The 17184-nt window shown below is 47.0% G+C and overlaps 1 protein-coding gene across 2 annotated transcripts in view; it reads right to left on the bottom strand.

The window, feature by feature from the left end:
• EXOC2 (exocyst complex component 2) overlaps nt 1-17184 on the bottom strand; it is a 183336-nt gene that overhangs the window by 11459 nt on the left and 154693 nt on the right. The window lies entirely within an intron of this gene.

Raw genomic sequence — 17184 nt, 5'->3', positions numbered from 1 at the left:
GCTTCCCCAGATCCATGCCTCGACACAATGCTGTCTCTGAGCTCTGCAGGCAGTTCCTTCGAGCTCATGGCTTGGTTTTTGCTCTGATATGCATTGTCAGCTGTGAGAACTTATATAGACAGGTGTGTGCCTTTCCACATCATGTCCAATCAATTAAATTTATCACAGGTGGACTCCCATCAAGGTGAAGAAACATCTCAAAGATGATCAAGAGAAATGGGAGGCACCTGAAATAAATTTCAAGTGTCATAGCAAAGGGTATGAATAGTTATGTCAATGTGATATTTCAGTTTTTTCTTTTTAATAAATTTGCAAAATTTTCTAAAATCCTGTTTTCTCTTTGTCATTACGGGGTATTGAGTGTAGATTGATGAGGGAAAAAATGAATTTAAACGATTTCAGCATAAGGCTGCAACATAACAAAATGTGAAAAAAGTGAAGGGGTCTGAATACTTTCTGAATGCACTGCATATATATATATATATATATATATATATATATATCGCATGGCGAGTTGATGACATAGGCCAAGTTACAACTTTTCTTCATTGAGTGGCCTCAGAGATGTCCAATTTTTTTCCCTTTAATCCAATATGGCTGCCATACCGTGTGACATATGAGGTCAGAGTTACCAACAAAATATTCTCCATTGGGAGTCCCTCCAATGTTTAAAGTTTCACATCGATAGAAGAAGCGGTTGCAGAGAATAAAAAAAAAGAAGTGAAAATACATTGAAGTGGACACACACTTCCCACGTAACATTAGTTTTAACACCACAGTCTCAGACACACAGACACACGAACATGTACATGCACACACACACGTTAACAGAGGTGAATACTTTAAGACCTGTACATCTCTGTTTCATCTCCCGAGACACACCCACGTGTGCGGATATCAGGCAAAAACAACTTCAGGCATACACACACTCATAAACACACACACACACTCATAAACACACACACACACACACACACACACACACACACACACACACACACACACACACACACACACACACACACACACACACACACACACACACACACACACACACACACACACGATCGATCGAGACCTTCTGAAACTCACATTTGGAGATTACAACCAACGACACACACTCACACATACATTGCAATCGTCTTGTAATCCCTTCGGGACTCGACTCATGAATAACTCGGCTTGTTCATGAAGGACAGAAGCATCGATCCCCATCGGTGGACAGGTAGAACAATGGATATAATCAACAAGGATTTGACCAAGGTATGCATATCACCATTGGAAGTTGACTCTTTAATATAGCTCAAGTTGGAAGTGTGTAATATGCAAATCGCCATTGGAAGCACAAGGAGAGGCTGACTTTTTGGAGTTAAAATACATAAAATGTAAAGGAGGGGTTAAAAAGTCTCTTTTACTCCAACAACTCCAACAACAACTCCAGACTTGATCTGCTTAACAGAAACTTTCCTCCTTCAAGATGTCTCAGATTCCTTCATATCTTTTCCTGGTTACTCCCTCCTCAGGTATAATAGACCTGAGCCTCGTCCAGGTGGTGGGGTGGCTATCTTTATCAAAAACTCTCTTCCTTACTCTCCTTGCACTGCCCTCTCTCCACCCCACCCCCAGGAGTACCTCTGGCTACGGCTTCCTCTCCGCTCCCACCTTTTGTTCATATGTGTTCTGTACCGTCCTCCAAACAGTGATGACTCCATTTACATGTCGCTGTCGGACAACATGGACGAACTTCTATCAACTCATCCCAACTCTCTCTTCCTCATATGTGGCGACTTCAACTGTCATCATGCCAGCTGGCTGGGTGTGGGACTGTGGGTTCCTCTCTCACCAGTCATGGCATCTCAGCAAAGGACTTCTGCGACTCATTGGGACTGACACAATCTGTCAATTTCCCGACCCGGATCTCAGTCAATGGAGTATCTTCTCTTCTGGACTTGGTTATGACAAACTTCCCTGCAAATGTCTGCTGCTCCTCTTCTGCTCCAATCGGTTCTTCTGATCATGTGCTTGTTAAAGTGGACATCTCTCTGGCCATTTTCAGAGAGCCTCCTCAGCACCAATGAGTCTGGCATTTCACTCAGGCTGACTGGCACGGTCTGCGAGCAGCCATCAATCATCTGGACTGGTCTCCCATCTCCACTGCCTCTGACATCAATTCTTCCTGGGAATTCTTCCAAAGCAAACTGCTCTCTCTCATGCACAGATTTATCCCATCTCGTCTTCAGTTATCTTACCCTTCCTCCCGTCCATGGTACACTGAATCTTGTGGTGAGGCAGTTGCCCTGAAACAACTTGCCTTTGCCTCTTGGAAGGCAAATCCAACTGAAGGCAATCTCAGTTCCTTCCACCAAGCTCGGAACAAGTGTGTGTCTGCCCTCAGGAGTGCCAGGAAGCACTATCTCTCCACACTCAAGAATGAACTCTCAAACCTGTCTCCTTCCTCCAAATCCTGGTGGCATCTGGCCAAATCCGTTTCTGGTGTTTGTTCCCCCTCCATCCCCCCCCTCACCTCAAATGGCTACACAGTTGGCACCGCACGTGACAAAGCCAAATGCCTCAACTCTGTGTTTGCCTCAAAATCTTGTGTCCCAATCCCATCTCTCTCTGTTCCCACCTTACCCAGTCGAACCCATCTGCTCCTGGACTCTGTGACCTTCACTCCTGAAAAGGTGGAGAAGTTTTTGTCAAACCTCGACTCTGATTCTGCAACTGAACCAGACGGCATCAGCCCACGGGTCCTAAAATCTCGCTCTGCCGCTCTATCTCACCCTCTCTCTGTTCTTTTCACCCTCTCTTTTGCTCATGGTCATCTGCCAGCATCTTCAAAATCAGAAAACATCACCGCTTTACACAAAAAATGTGCAAAAACAGATCCTTGCAACTACAGACCAATCAGCCTGCTCCCAATTATCAGCAAAGTCATGGAATCCATCATTGCTTCGGATATCAAATCCTTCCTCTTCTCCAACAGCTTTATCTCCGATCATCAATTTGGATTCAGACCAGGTCATTCTACTCTGGACATGTTGCTTCTGCTGTCTCAACAATGGATGGAGGTCCTCAATGCCAAACAGGAAATCAGAGCTGTCTCCCTTGACATATCACGTGCCTTCGATACGGTCTGGCCCCCAGCTCTGCTCACCAAACTCTCCTCCTATGGTATCCATGGAAATCTCCATGCTTGGCTTGCAGACTTCCTCTCTGGTTGTAGTCAACGTGTGGCCCTGAATGGATTTCTCTCATCGCCCCTTTCTGTTCAGGCTGGAGCTCCCCAAGGCAGTGTTCTGGGCCCTGTGCTTTTTCTGGTCTTCATCAATGATGTCTCTGACTCTGGAAAATCCTCTCTATGTCTTTGATGATGACTCCACTCTCTGCCGCTCCATTCCTCATCCATCACCCTCATATCGGCAGTCTGCAGCCTCCTCACTCTCTGCAGACCTGGACAAAATCACAGACTGATCAAACAAGTGGAACATGTCTTTCAATCATGAGAAATCTCACACTCTTACTATGTCTCTCCGAAAAGACCGACTGGTCAACCCTCCCATCTACTTTCTCAACAATCCTCTCCAAGAAGTTCTGTCACTCAAGGTTTTGGGTCTCACTATCTGCCATGATCTTTCCTGGGAAAACCACATTTCCAAGCTGACCTCCAAAGCCAGTCGCCGACTGGGCATCCTCCGTCGTGCGAAGTCCTTCCTTGGCACACCTGAGCTCCTCAACACATACAAGGCTTTCATCCGCAGCTCAATAGAATCCTGTTCCCCCCTCTGGGCCGGTGCTCCTGCCTCACACCTAGCTCGGCTTCACGCTGTTGAAACCAAAGCTTTCAGAATCATTGGAATCTCCTGCGATGAAGCTAACTCCGAGGGCCTTTCACTTACTCACCGCAGGCAGGTTGGTGGTCTTTCTGTCTTCTACCGACTCCTCTCCGGCCTTGCTCCCCCAGCTCTCTCTGTGCTCTGTCCCCCAAATATTCCTACAGGTCGCACAAGATCTGCCAGCAACCCTCTTATGGTTAAACTGCCAAAATCTAGGCTCTCTGCTCACCTTCACTCCTTCATTCCCCTTTTCTCCCGCCTCTGGAACAAACTCCCCCACTCCCTTCAATCCCACTCCTCCCTCCAGGTCTTTAAAACAGCTGTTCACCACCATCTCTTATCTTACCCCATCCAAAACTTTGATCTTTTCTACCCCCGCTAATTCACACCAGATACACGTTTTCGAAATTCCAACTTCTTTCCTTAAAGTCCTTGCAGTGTCCATATGTTTTATACCTATCCCACCTCCCCGCCAAGCCCTCTCCCTCCCACAGTTATCCTGATGTCCCTGCTCTCAAATGTTGTGTTTGTGTCGTTCCCCCTCTCTCCCCATCTTGTCTACCGCTCCCCTTATTGTGTGTTTTATGTGTTTGTTTGACTTTTTGTGTGATTAATGTTAGCTCTTTCACGAGCCTCGATCTTGTATACAAAAAAACCCAAAAACAAACAAACAAACAAAAAAAACAAAGGGTTTTGTGCTCAAAACGTCATGTCATTCATTCCAATGGCGATTGGCGTATTTCGAGCCACTTTCTGTTGATTCCATGTGCAAGAAACATCAGCACATTGTGTCGAGCCGTGGCCAAAGATTTCAAGGAAACGAGTTCGCATCAGATATCATACACCTGTAAAATTCTGACAACTACCAGTGTTTGCTTCCGCTTTCAGCTCACATGCTCCACCACACTGCAACCACCGCTACAAAACCTGAACCAAGCATGCTAATTTGCATGGCTGTATCTTCCTGTCTGCATAATCACACAACATGGATTTTTCTCCACAAGAAACATTTTTCCTTTCTTCTCGCTGATAAACTAAGTGATTTCAATGTATAAGAAGGTGCCTTTTCTTTGGGAAGGTGTTGGGATGAAGCAGGGGGGCCAAGGATGGGTGGGAGTGAGGGGGGGGGGGTGGTAGGTTGGGGAGCCTCAGACATACATCTTCTTGTAGCTATGACAGTACATCCAATGATTGTGTCTACAAATACCTACTATACTTAATATTTTAATCCTACGGGATTCAAATACACAAAACAAAGCACCAAATTCAAACAGGAACTTCACCCAGGCTGCCACACACGTAGGAATACAACAGGAACCATGATACTTTCTCAATAAAATGCTACAAATTTGCAATCATATACTTGTTAACATTTCTGTTTCCAAACTTTTTTAATACTTCAAATCCAATCCAGTTTGGACAGGTATGTATTTGAAAGGCACACATGAAAATGCCATTTCTGTAGGAACAAATCATTTTTAGTGAAGAATGGTGCCTTAAGCCAGCTGCTCATTCTGCTATTTTAGAGTTCCAATATTTCAGATAAAAACGTAAACAAATTACACCTTGAAAACAACAACCCTTCTCTCAATTTAGTGCATCCTTCCAAGAGAAAATTAATGAAGACATTAATCAAAATTATTTAATGTGGAGATGTTAATAACGGCAACACATCTTAATATAGTGGACATAATAATATTAGGTGTACCGGAAAGTAACGTCTTTTCTTAAGCTGTGTATGCCTCTTTGAAAAACGACATTACCTTCCTGTACACCTAATATAATGGAGCCAATCACGTCTCTCACCCGTAAGTTGAGAAAATAACCAATCAGCTCTCACCTAATCAATTACTCCAGGTGGCTAGGATTATAAATTCATTACTTATGCTTTATGCACAGTTGGAGTTAATCATATACATTATATATATATATATATATATATATATATATATATATATATATATATATATATATATATATATATATATATATATATATATATATATATATAAAAATATGAATGATCGTTTTTAGGCCATTTTCCCCGCTAGAGCGGGGGTTAGCCTTGCGGGCCCCATGACAATCATGGTTCCCTGTTTGAGGCAATGTTTTTATGGCCGGATGCCCTTCCTGACACCAACCCTTGGTCGCCTCTTACGATGCGCAGGGATACGGTGTACCTATTCTAAATCGGGGTACACACCGTGATCATTCATCCCAGCAAGCTGGTACTCAATTTGCCGACCTCGGAAGGATGACAGGCTGAATCAACCCCCCTGGCGTTAATTCAGCGATCGACCGGGATTCGAACCCAGGAACCTAGGATCCCAAGCCGGCACCCTAACCGCTAAGCCAACACCATACAATATATATATAATATTGTTACGGTTCGCGGTTAAGGATGTTGTTTGCCGAGCGAAGGCGCCGCGGCCGAACAGTTTTTCCCCGACTAAACCCGATTCACCCAGACGTTGGCCGTATCGCGCCACAGCTACTCAATATGGAAAAGACTAAGACGACGAATGCAAAGAGGAAGAAGAAGAGGACGTACAGAAGAGTAACGGGGTTTATTATTATTTACACACACATAAGCAAAAAGAGCAGTCACGGGTATTTACAGCGGACATGAAAAAAACAGGTAACACAGTGCAAATTACTAGCTTATACAGACTTAATTACCTACCCAGGACAGAACAAACAAAGACGACTCACACGGGGAATGATGATAGGAATTGGCTGGAAGGAGAGGAAAGTCCAATTTGTTCGGCAGCACAAATCGGCGCGTTCGGCAGCCGCCGTCCCTTCGCGGCCCTGCTCCAAACTGCCGTCCAGGCCCCAAACGGCTGTCGAGTCTTGTTGCTGCTGTAGACGCTGCTGCTGGCGAGCAAGGTGACGAATAGCAGGCTTTGTGCTTCCCTGGATGATCTTCTGCTTTTGGACCTCACAACTCAGCCCTGCTCTGACGACCCAGCTCTTTCCTTTCCACCTCACCACGCAGCTCAGCTCAGCCTTTCAGCTCATCTCTTGGACTCATCTGCTTGTCTCTTTGGGGGACGTCCCGCGGCGGGTTATATAGGCCCCGCCCCTCAACCTTTTCGAACCTCCTTGCTGTTCCTTTCCACACCCTCTCCAAGTCCAACCCCTTGTTCATGGTTGGTTGAGTGGGGCTGACTCACTCCTCCCCTCTCTGACGAGGTGGGGACCCGCCTTTCTTCCCCAACCCTGCCTCGTGGTCAATGGCGGCAATTGGAGGGGATGTAATTGGCAATCGAGGCTTGGCAATGACGAAAGGGGGAAATGGAGGGAATCTATCTCTTTGGTTTGGTGCAATGGAGTGTCATTCTAATGGAAGACAAGGCCTTACTCTAAAACACATAATAAGGATATAAACTACTGAACAAGGGTTTTATCGTGTCCTTCAATGTGGTGTTTCATGGAATTAACTACCGGGACGCCCTTTTTACCTTTACACAACTCTGGAGGCAGGAGGGGCCATATTCAAACAATGTTACACAACAATTTACCACAATACAATACACACAATCAAAAAAATTGCAATCCTCATATCCGCAACAATATAATATAATATATATATATATATATATATATATATATATATATATATAATATATATATATATATATTGTTGCGGATCTCAGAAACGTCAGCTCTCCCCTTATCAAGGGGGGGTTAATCCCCTTGTCCTCTATCTGGCCGACGCGATCCTGGAAGTTATAACGTCCTTCCCGGGCAGCGTTAGGTAGGGTTTTTGTTAGGCCTAGGGATTCGCTACTACCTAAGTACTAACGCTGACCGGAAACGAGGGAATAACACCCGCTCGAATCACGGATATTGATGGAAACGCCGAGCTCATAGCGATCCGTGATCCGAGCTGTTAACAATGGCTAACCCGATTATAGCGGTTCCGAATCGTGCCGCGTTTACCCAATGGAGAAAAGACTAGGACGGTCGGATTGAGAGGAAAAAAGGAAAATAGGAAGAACAGATTGATTTATTAGTTATGTACAAAGAAGCAGAGGAAATGAAAGAATGTCCAAGAAAGAAAGAGGAAGGAAAAGTACACAGGGCAGTCTTAAAAAGCCTTACTCTATTCCCTGGACACGGGCCCGATCACTCTCAGATTCGGTCTCAGACTTCAGACTCACACGGCGATACAGATGGTAGGGTGGAAGGCCCGGCGATGGTGTCCAGGCTCCGGTCCGGTCCTCGACTCGTATCAGGCAATGAAACCCGGCAGGCAGCTCTCCGTGTAGCGTAGCGCGAGCGGACAATTATTGTGACGGGGGAAGGTAAACTTGGGCTATCGGCGTACGTAATTGGTGTACCGGCGCTTTTGTATTCGCGCTACCGGTCTTACTCGCTCCAAGCGCCCCCTCCCTAATGTCCAGCAAGCTGCAGTTCTCAGCAATGCGTGCCGCACGCTCGCCCAGTCAGCCCTCTCGCAAAGCCGAATTCCTTCCAATACCAATCGTTGGCTTCAGTTCTCTCGTAAAGCGCACGTCCCAGGTCAAGCGCCTCTCTCTCCCCGATGTCCTTTCGCAATGAGCGCGAGCGAGTCCTTCCAAGTCCTTTCAACCACGATAAGTCCTCGTGAGGGCTTTGCGTGCGCGCTTTCATAACCAAGCCAGCGAACGCTCTCGGAGCCCAAAACCACGCCCTGTCAGGCGACCTCACCTCAGCCCTGGTTGGCTGGTGTTGTCTTACTGGCTCCGGCTTGATGGCTGGTTGACATGGCCGCACCTTCATCCTGGGGCTCCGCCCCCTTTTCGGGCCTTACCTCGTGGGTTTCTGGGCTGGTTTGAGTGGAAGCCCAGCGAGGTTGCGAACGCTGCTGGCAAAGACGCGTACCAAATTGGGAGGGCCGATGGGGTATAGACTGGGGAGCGCGTAATGGCGTCGCTTGGAGGGGAGGCTGCCAAAATGAACGGAGGGCCTACTGTTATTTGATTGACGCAACGCAGATGTAACTATTGGAAAATGGCCTTATCTAAACACAGACTATGAAATAACTGACGTCCTATGGTGACCTACGTGTTGCTTGTGGCCTACCTATGGGGTGCTACCTTTAACCTTTAATGATGTTATATTTATTTACAAGTGTGGGTTCTCAAAACCGCAACACTGCACCCCTCCTTTTGCCAGGCGCTCTGCCGAGCCGAAACGATACCTGGGTCAGGACTACTTTTACAACTATATGTGACACTTAGGTGTGGATTACCCTCTACATTTAACCTCACCCTGAGTGCGACAGTTTTAACACTAGATATGTCCCACCTGCTGCGTTGTCCTACCTAACTGACTCATGCCCACAATTAACCGAATTACGGAATGGTTTTCAAACTATACATTTAAGCCGGTGGGGAGCATGTTATTTACAAGACACTACTAATTATTTACAAAACTACAACCCAGGACCTGTCTTTTGTGGGAAAAAGAAGAGAGATTTTGAAAAGAGGAAATACCACTGCCATGCACTGCACCAATACACCATACACCCATATGCACAATAAATGCACCATAATAAACAAAATGCACGAAAAGCACCATCACCAAAAAATGCACAAAAACATTTCAAAAATTAATAAATGATGACGTCTTGTACTTGACTTGCTTGTCCGATGGATCTTGGCTTGATCTTCTTACTTGCTGTTAATGAATAAAAAAGGGCACAACCCGCGTCCGCTTTTTTATTTATGGCCAGCAGGGCCAGCGTAGGTGGTCCGCCTGCATGGCATGTGCGCCACTTAAGAACACAGTGGTCCACAAGCAAGATGCTGCTGGCAGCAATGGTCTGTCCCAGCAAAGGTGCCAGGCCACAGAACGTGTGGTCCATATGGTGTATCAGTGCAGGCAGGCAGGCAGGCATCAGGGTGCAGGCAGCAAGAGTGCGGCCGCACAATTCAGGACACCTGCACACTCCCCTCACACAAAAGACAATGGTCCATGAGTGGGGAAGGAAGACAAAGCAGAGGTTAGCGGGGTGCAAGGGCGCAAGGGTACACATCAAAACAAGGCAATGTGACATGAAGGGCGCGGGAGAGCGAGCTGAGAAAGCTCGTCCCTACTCGTACGTCACCCCCCATGTCAGCCGACACTACCCTTGCCCTTCCTCGTATTTACACAATTTACAAATTCGTCTCTACTGTCTCATCCCCCATATCTCCCCTAATGTCAAATTCGTTACCAATCCCTCCCAAGAAGGAAGGGATGGAATAAACACAATGTCCCACCCACGTCAAGATGCGTCTTTCATTCCAAATGTTTGCCAAAACCTGGTGTGGAGTCCTCTCACCTTGGTGAGTGGATGCGGATGGTGCGAAGAGATTTCATCCTAACTATCCTCTAATAACATTAACTCTTTAAACTACCCGGGGTCTTGCCCTGCCAATCCATTGGCCATCTTTACTCTATGCGGTTCTAAAAACCAATTCCCATTGCCCATACTGTGGTGCTCTCCAAATTTGGGGTCTCACTCCCCCCATTTTTCAATACTGTGCCCTCGCACAATTTCGGGGCTGGGTAGTGTGGCTCTACCAGCAGATTTACCTACCTGCGCATCTCCGCCACTGAAGTTGCCACCCGAGCTTACCTAGCTCCTTCACACTACCTAACTGGGGAAGGCCCTCCTGGCGCTCTCACCGCGTGAATGCCCCCTCTGGCATTGGGCTACCCGGGTCCTCTCCTGGGATCCTCGGGCCCCACTGAACTCTAACACAACACTACCTGGCTCCCAGAGCCTACCTGCGGCCTCACCTGGCCGACAGACTACCAGTGACGGAGTGCTCATTTAACCACATGCACTAACAGGCTCACACGCCCAGCCATTCCACTTCACTTATGCACCCCTCTAAGTACTTCATTGCTACTACATGCACCACAGATGTCAATATCCAACAATTTACCTACTCCCTCTACCTAAATTTAAACTACCCTCCGCGGGTATTCGTGAAGGGTCCATCCTTCCCCCATTCACTCCTTCGCAACATGCACTCCACTAATTCCAGACTACTCACTCCACACCATTTATTCCATACCAAAAGCTCTCTTGCACACTCTTTTGTGCTCTCATTCCTGTCCTGCGCTTGCACCCCATGCAAGGTAATCATTCAACACACACACACACACACACACACACACACACACACACACACACACACACACACACACACACACACATCATTCACGAGCATTGCCTCTCAATTCCTCATTTGCTCACCAGTACCACCAAGACTCCCATTCACAATGCCTCATTTCAAGCCCATGCACACGGTGGTTCCCACAATTACACACACACAGCATCATCTAGCTAACTACTCCCTTCTAAAACTCGTGCTCTCCCTGTCATCCCTTTACACTAAGCACATCCCTTGTCGTTATCATCCACCTAATCTCTCTATGTCCCCACTACTTGTATCAATGTCTCTACTTAAATCTCAAGTCTCCTAAAGTCATTTCTAGGTCCCTAACCATGATCCTAACCCGCCCTCGGCGAGCTTTCACCGCCAAACCCCATAAGTCTAAAGCTCCTTTGCCCAAAAATGATGTGAGGGATGGTGGGGCTACCATCCCTCTACACCGGGCATTATTTCCCACTATCACCCCCAGTCCTCTCGCACTATGAGCCCCCGTAATGTGAGGTACTGGGTCCTGCCTCGGCATCTAAAGCCGTGGCGATCCATGAGGGCGCCTGCTCGCCGGTGTAGGGTCTTAACCGGTCGGCGTGGACGATCCGAGGGAGGGCTCGTAATCCCATTTTGATCTTAACGACCACGTCACAGACTTGCGACAGGACGACCCCTGGGCCTTGCCAGGGAGAGGTGAGTTTGGGGCACCTACCCTTCCGCCTCCCGGGATTAAAGAACCAAATCTTCATCTCCGGAGCGTACTGACTCCCCTGGCTCCGGTGGTCGTACCTGCGCTTCATCTTGGCACCCGCCAGCTGGAGCTGGCGGCGTGCGAAGGCATGGACCCTTTCCATGCCTTCCTCTAAGTGACGTGCATAGCCCTCCCTCGGCAGTGTGTCAGTGGTGTCTGGCACGGGACCGCATAGCAAGTCGGCGGGAGCCCACAACTCCCGCCCATACATGAGCAACGCTGGACTGCATGCGGTGGCCCCGTGCTGGCTGGTTCGGTAGGCCATTAAGAAATACGGGAGATGTTCGTCCCAGTCATCCTGACGGATGGTGGTGAACAATGCCAATTGTTGGATCAAGGTTCGGTTGAACCGTTCCACCATCCCATCAGATTGTGGTCTTAAGGGCATTGTTCTGGTTTTTCTAATTGACAGGAGTCTGCACACATCTTTTAGCAATTGACTCTCAAAATTTCGGCCCTGGTCGGTGTGCAGCTCCTCTGGAATCCCATGCCGACATACAAATCCTTCCACGAAGGCCTGTGCCACCACCTCTGGAATCCCATGCCGACATACAAATCCTTCCACGAAGGCCGGATCGCTCTCAGAATCGGTCTCGGATTTCAGACTCACACGGGGATGCAGATGGTAGGGTGGAAGGTCCGGCGATGGTGTCCAAGCTCCGGTCCGGCTCCGGTCCTCGACTCGTACCAGGCGATGAAACCCGGCAGGCAGCTCTCGGTGTAGCGTAGCGCGAGCGGACAATTATTGTGACGGGGGAAGGTAAACTTGGGCTATCGGCGTACGTAATTGGTGTACCGGCGCTTTTGTATTCGCGCTACCGGTCTTACTCGCTCCAAGCGCCCCCTCCCTAATGTCCGGCACGCTGCAGTTCTCAGCAATGCGTGCCGTGCGCTCGCCCAGTCAGCCCTCTCGCAAAGCCCAATTCCTTCCAATACCAATGGTTGGCTTCAGTTCTCTCGTAAAGCGCACGTCCCAGGTCAAGCGCCTCTCTCTCCCCGATGTCCTTTCGCAATGAGCGCGAGCGAGTCCTTCCAAGTCCTTTCAACCACGATAAGTCCTCGTGAGGGCTTTGCGTGCGCGCTTTTATAACCAAGCCAGCGAACGCTCTCGGAGCCCAAAACCATGCCCTGTCAGGTGACCTCACCTCAGCCCTGGTTGGCTGGTGTTGTCTTACTGGCTCCGCCTTGATGGCTGGTTGACGTGGCCGCACCTTCATCCTGGCGCCCCGCCCCCTTTTCGGGCCTTACCTCGTGGGTTTCTGGGCTAGTTTGAGCGGAAGCCCAGCGAGGTTGCGAACGCTGCTGGCAAAGGCGCGTACCAAATTGGGAGGGCCGATGGGGTATAGACTGGGGAGCGCGTAATGGCGTCGCTTGGAGGGGAGGCTGCCAAAATAAACGGAAGGGCCTACTGTTATTTGATTGACGCAACGCAGATGCAACTATTGGAAAATGGCCTTATCTAAACACAGACTATGAAATAACTGACGTCCTATGGTGACCTACGTGTTGCTTGTGGCCTACCTATGGGGTGCTACCTTTAACCTTTAATGATGTTATATTTATTTAGAAGTGTGGGTTCTCAAAACTGCAACAATATATATAAGTTCACAACACACCTGGTCACAAGTGTGCCGCACTGACCGGGTCCTCAGTCGAGGTCCTCAGCATCATCCCGTTTCGGCCCTTCAACCTCGATACGGTCAGCTAAGGTGGGCCAGCAGGGGCACATACACATCCACATGCAGCAACTGCACCTGGATGCATAGATACCCCCACCCCCAGCCAGTGCGAACAACAACAACAACACCTCCACATCCAGAATCCACAGCACCAAACAAACATGGTGGAACACGCAAACACCCACCTTTACACCCTTCACCACTCACCAACAAAACACACCAGATCATTCATACACACACATACACACCCATACACACACAACACCAACCAACCAACCACCTACCCTTACATCATACACCACTCAACACACAAAAACACACATGCAAAAATTAATTCATGCAAAAACACACACCCTCACCCACTCACTCATATACACAAAATAAGAAATAATAATGGTAACAAAAAACAACAAACCCCCCCCCCCCCCACCCCAAAAAAAAAACCACACACAACCAACCTACACTGTTTGACGTGCCTCCATAAACTTCCTCCATATCCAAAATGAGCCTTTCAAGGCAACCTGGGCCACCTTGCACACATCCTCCTTCTTTCTGTCCCACACACTCCCAGCCAAGCAAGAAATGCAGAAAAGGAATTGCCAATATACCCTCTACACCCCACCTCAAATGGCTGACACGAAACTCGCCAACCCTTCTCACGGCACTCTGCCTACAGCTCACTGTACTTTCCTCTCTTCCCCTCGTGCACCTCCTCCATGTTCTCTTCCCAAGGTACTGACAATTCCCCTAAGATGACCTGTCTTGTTGCACCTGACCAAATGACAATGTCAGGCTGCAACCTTGTCACACAGATCTCCTCTGGGAATAACAATTGTGGCTTTAGGTCTGCCACCACCTGCCAATCACAAGCATCTGACAGCCCTCTTGCTTTCCACCTCCTCCTCTTTCCACCTCTTACCACTTGGCCCTCCTTGACAAACCACACCTCTCCCCCATCAGTCTCCTTCTCTACTTTTCTCTCTCTCGACCTCAGCACATCTTGTTGCACCATCTGCACCACCACCGCCAGCACCTGATCATGTTGCCACCTGTATTGTCCTGCTGCCAATGCTACTGAACATGCACTCAGTGCATGCTGCACCGTTCCCACACCTCCACACAAATAACATCTCTCCTCCTGCAACAACACCCACAATCTCAAGTTTACTGGTGACGGAAGCACATCATACGTTGCCCGCAACAGGAAATTCAACAATATTGGCTCCATCCAATATTGACAGCATTGGCTTTAATATATATATATATATATATATATTGTTACAGACGCGGTTGTGGATGTTAGTTTACCGAGCGGTTTGGTATGACCACGTCTGCACAGTTTACCCGATTATGCTCGAACGTTGACTAGTCGCGCTACGCTAGATCAATGAAGGAAAAGGACACAACGGCTGGATTAAAATGACACGACACCAAGGGTTCAGTTCTCAAGACCTCCGGAGGAGGTTATATTAGGGCGGAAGGTCAGATTACAGGAATGAGAGGGACAGCATAGAAAGACAGGCACTTAGACACACTTATCTTATTCCCTGACAGACGACAGATAAACAGGACAAAAACTGACTCACACGGGGATTGATGGCAAGGAAAGGCAGAATCGATGGCTCCAGGTGCACCTGGGCTCAGGGCAGAATCGACCCGGTTCGGTCCGGTCCAAAGATGCGGGGAGGTATCGTCGCGCTGGGGGTGGCGGTGGCTTCCTCTGCTCTCCGTAGTTCAGGCGCATCTGACCTCACATCCGGTAAGTCGCCGCGTATATCCGGCGGGGAGTGACACGCCCTCGGCTCGTTAGCTCCGCCCCAGATGGAATCGGCACGTCGCTTCTCATTGGGTGCGTGCGGGGGGGTTACCGGCTCCGCCCTTGACGAGGGGCTGACAAGGAGCCCCTTCGTGGTAACCCCGTGGAGCGCATGGTCATGGCGGCTAACCGAGCCGGTGTGAGGACGCACACTCCCCGCACGCCGCGCCCCTCTGTTGTTGTAGTTGTTGTTGTAGTTGTAGTTGTTGTTTGGGGAAGAAGATGGGAGGAGGTATGGGAAGGTCCTAAACTCACTACTGGTGCCATATAATCACATTCTGGTGCAACGAAGAGTCAGAATTAATGGAAACGAGTCCTTAACTGACATAGACTAAGAATAACTAGCAAGATGTCCGAAAGTTGTCTACGTGAGATGCGGTGGACCTGGGCACGACATTTAATGGGGGAAAAAGGGGAAGGTCGGTTCTACAGAGTGTTGTTTACAGACAATGGGACTAGGGAATGGGGGATTGGGGATAGTTGGGGAGTATTGGGGAAATAGGGGAATATTTACAAGCGGATATGGAGGCCAAATTCCATATTCGCAACAATATATTTTAAAAAAAAATAAAAAAATAAAAAAATATGTATATATATATATACACAAAGAATTAAGTTAAGCACCCCCCCCGTTTTTTTACAACCTCGCACATTACAAGTTTGTTGTCGTCAAAACAGTGTAATATACCCATGATATTGCTATATTTTCTGGAGAAGTGATATTATGGTCACATAAAAACATAACAATCATGCCGTTTTCAATATTTTATTCTGAATAATTTAAGGTGAAATTTTTTGGGAATTTTAGGCATATTTTCACCTCAATTTAAGTATGGAGCTATAGGTCCATCACGGACAGTGTGGATGACGTTTATGTTTTCTAACGTACAGTCATTGTTCTGAGAAGACCTCTAGCGATGTTTGCGTCAATAACGTGTGTAGGACCCACGTGATCGGATCACTGACTCAACCAATCACTTTTTTTCACTTTGATCACTCAATATCATCAATGGATAATTGCTAATGTCATACCAATCATTATTTGATCTCACATACCTTAGAATATATGCCAATGTATACATATACACAAAGAATATATATTAGGGGGTGCTTACCTTAATTCGTTGTGTAGGGGTGCTTAACTTAATTCTTTGTGTATACATGTATGTATGTATATATATATATATATATATATATATAAATATATATATAATATAATATATACATATATATTATATATATATATATATATATATATATATATATAAATATATATATATATATATAAAGCTCTATTAAACACTGACAATATGTATTAATATGTATTAATGTTCGGTGCTTCCTGGGTGTCGTATATAATTGAAATTTGGCCTGCCAACGGATATCGATGCCGATACACCAGGAAAAAATCACAGAATCGTCGATGGTGTCGGTAAATGAAAATTTAAGTAAAAAAACGTAAATGCGTCCGTAAGAAAAACAAACCTCAATCGATATCTAGCACTTGAAAATTGTAATTTCTATAGCTGTAAACTGTGAAATCAAAATCTCAATGACGATTTACGTAAAAAAAAAACCCCATAAATGTGTCCGTAAAAAAAAACGATATCTAGCATGAGGTCGTTGATGCTTGCCTGTCAACGCTTCTATAAAGCTTCTATTTATTATGTACCTATGTACTTATTGCTTACAAGGTGTAAGCTTACGCCACTGGTATATGTATGTGTAAGGTTCACCTTTGAGCCAAACAGTATATAAAACGAAAACTTTAAAATTGATTAGTTGGTGTTTTACATCACAAAAACTCTTCAGCGTTGTCCAGCGAGGCCAAACATGGTTACAGTATATCCCAAATTTTTCAAATGTACAGTGTTCCAGAAGAAAGTATCACTTTGTGGAAATATCACCACTTTAATTTGCCCAATGAAGGTGGGCTGATGATGGTTCACATAATTCC

Source organism: Myxine glutinosa, chromosome 6 (genome assembly GCF_964187855.1).
Source record: "Myxine glutinosa chromosome 6, kmMyxGlut1.1, whole genome shotgun sequence".
In the NCBI taxonomy this organism is placed as follows: domain Eukaryota; kingdom Metazoa; phylum Chordata; class Myxini; order Myxiniformes; family Myxinidae; genus Myxine; species Myxine glutinosa.
Note: the sequence above shows the minus strand (reverse complement) of the source record. Positions and strands in the feature narration are given on the sequence as shown.